Genomic DNA, 3,392 nt, shown 5'->3' with positions numbered 1-3,392 from the left:
TAAAGGGGGTAGAGATGGGCGAAATTCCGCCGTAATCGATGAATCATATCAAATGATAATCGGTTCCCAAGCAGCGATTCAGTGTAAAAATCGGGAAGGCATAATCGATTATTTTGAAAATCGGTAGATTCGTATGATTTTTAGTAGGCATCGAATCATATGATTCTACCGATTATGTGAAGGCAATGAATAATTGGATTTTTTTATAGTCATCGATTCATATGATTTTACCGATTATGTGCAGGCATTAAATCATACGATTATACCAATTCTTTCTTGGAGAATCGCAAGGATATCATACGATTTTTCAATACGAATTTTCCCTATCGCTAGTAATTCAAATATACTGCGATATAATTTCTATGTAAAAATGTAGCCACCGGCACATGGTTATCACGCGATTAGAGATATGAAAACAACAACAAGTGGTGCCGATTTTTTCAAGTGAAGATCGAGCTTTAATAATCGATTCAACGATTCAATCGAAACTTCATAATCGATTACATAATCGAAACAATTGGACCACAATAATCGATTATCATCGAACATCGATTATTTTCACCCATCACTAAACTGTGGTAAGTTTCTCACCGGAGAGAGGCTGGAGAAGTATCTTCCATTATCTGGGAGATGAAAAGGAAAACTAAGTTTCCGGCATTCGTTTTATTGGCGACAGAATGTGTTTGGTGTTTTCTCGACATGTTGTCAGTCTGTCCTAGCTTCCGTGAGACTTGATGGATTAGCATTCCTCCGCAATAGGGTGGTTTCCTTCATCAAAGAAAACGAAAGGCATTGATTGCGATTCGTTACCCACCATTAGTGTATTCATAATATACAAATTATTTTGTTTTAGAAATACCGGGTTAGACGAATGGCAATGGTCCATTTTTATCCGCATTTGAAAAGGGCCAGATTGGCGCCCATGCGATGCCACTCCACATGACGTCACAGGGACATAGTTTCTATACGAGAAGATAGGAGTTATACGTCGTCTGAGGTTACCATTGCATGCATGAGGCGCAGAGCTCAGGGTAACATGTCTTAACAATCACTTATTAAAACTGGCTAAGGTCGGAAAGTTTTCCTCGCTTGATTAGTTATTAATAATCCTTATTTAAGCCAAGCACTACCAGCCAGCAGGGTACTAGGCTAGCCGCTAGTAGCCTGCGTCGTATCAGCGTTAAGCCTCGCCTCAAGGTCACCTCGCAGGGCGGGAGGGGGAACCAGAAATACGTCACGCGGAGAGACTTCCCGACATTCATACTTAAGCGTCGCGTTTTCGCGCGCTTGAAAATTTTCACTTTTCATTTAATCGCGAAAAATAGATATCGTCATTTAAAAATCTAAAAGCGTGAAATACGTACTAAAGGAGAAATAATCTTTCGATTTAGGGAATAAAAAAATAATAGGAAACCACCCTATTTGTTCATCAACTCGACTGGATTACTTGCCTCGCTAATGCCGTACTTAACCCTAATCAAAGTAGGTATGGGTTAACTATATAGGGGTTAGACTCAACAATGATGTATCGTGGAATAAACATATTCGAGAAATAACCGTCAAGTTAATCGTAAAATGGGTTTTGTTAAAAGAATATTAGGAAAGTGCGACGACAAAGTGAGAGCAATTAGCTACTTTTCCCTCGTTAGACCACATTTGGAATACGCTGCCAGTGTTTGGGACCCTCATGAAAAAGGCTTAATAACAGAGTTAGAACGCGTGCAAAGAAGAGCTGCCAGGTATGTGAAAGGTCGTTACGATAGTCTTGTTAGTGTAACTTACCTCTTACATAAACTCGGATGGGAATCTCTGTCGGACCGTAGATTGAAAAATAGACTAAACCTTGTAGATAAATTCAAGAGCAGTGTCTTTTCTGACGAAGTTAACCATATCTTGCGGACGCCAACGTACTACGGAAGATCAGATCATATAAATAAAATAAGAGTGATAGATTGTAGAACAGACTGATTCCGAATGTCATTTTTTCCACGATCAATAAGAGATTATAACGGCAGCAATAGAACTCGTAAATAGATTGCATGACTAGTAGTGTAGCTTACTAACCTATTTAAAACTTAATGCATGTTTCTGAATTTCTATTCTATTTCTAAAAAAGCATATAGTAATATAGTTTGTTATTATACGGGACGTTCTTTGGACGGTGTGGTGTGCATGTGGGAGTCCAAATGCATGCTGCATGCTGGTGATTGATCACCCCCTGCCAAACACCCTAGAGGTGGCTCGCAGAGTATTATGTAGATGTAGATTTAGATGTAGCTAAGTTAGGAGGCACGAGTAACATAATCGTGAAAACTAAACGAAACATTAAATTTATAATTTGAATTATTTTATACTCATTGGATTTAAAAATTAGCAATCTGCTGAATATTTGAATAAGATAATTAATTAAATTTTCTCATACAAAATGATGACATAGGCTTTGTCAAAATAAAACTCATTCCAGGACATAATATAAACATTTAAGTTTGAACATACAACTACGGGATGTGGGGAACCCACGTTGGAAGGAGGACTCTAGTCATAACTGTAAAATAACGACACATGGGAAGAACCAAGGAAAAACGGGAAGGGGGTTGAGACGAGTGAGAAAAAGGGGGTTAGGGTAAAAAGAGAGGCCGCGTGTCCTTAGAAAAGGAAAAGTAATGACGCAGGAAAGGAGGCGGGGGTGAGGAGTCCCCTAAGGGGGGTGGCGGGAGGAAATTTGCCAGCAAAAGAAAACGGTCAACACAATAGGGAGAGAGGGTGGGCGGACGGGAAAAACCCTGTGGATGTTGGGGCCGGTTAAGGCGTGGGTGAAGAAAGAATTTGACCATTTGTTTTCGGGAAGGGGATCTCAAGGAGAAGAGAGTGGGTGACACGCACTGGTTCATTCACGAGCAGTGGCGGCGACTCCATGGGGCTTGAGGGGGCCCGAGCCCCCTCAAAAATTCGTTATGGGTGTGAAGAAAATATGTGTCAGGCTTGTCAATTTTCCCGAAATATGTCCGGAAATCGAGATTCGAGTTATCAGGGTTCTAATGTTGATCATATGACTCTTCTAAAATGCTTAAAAAATTAAAACTCACTACTTATGAAAGTTCCCGGGCCAAGATCCCCGGATTGAGCCCCCCCCAATATTTTTTGTAAGTCTGCGTCCCTGTTCTCAAGCATGTTTATATCACTCTGTACACATTCGCATTGCTCTACATCAAGTCTTGTGCCCTTAAGGCCTGTTTACACGATACATGAACACGTACGAGTTAATACACGTGTGTGTGAATGATATTTGTGGAACGGAACGGCACATGTACGAATGCATGAACCAAATTGGAACAGGTTCTATTTTCTTTGCATGCATTCGCACAAGTTGGGTGGTTACACGGTGCATTTTG

Source organism: Ischnura elegans, assembly GCF_921293095.1.
Source record: "Ischnura elegans chromosome 13 unlocalized genomic scaffold, ioIscEleg1.1 SUPER_13_unloc_4, whole genome shotgun sequence".
NCBI classification, from domain to species: domain Eukaryota; kingdom Metazoa; phylum Arthropoda; class Insecta; order Odonata; family Coenagrionidae; genus Ischnura; species Ischnura elegans.
This window is presented reverse-complemented; position numbering follows the sequence as displayed.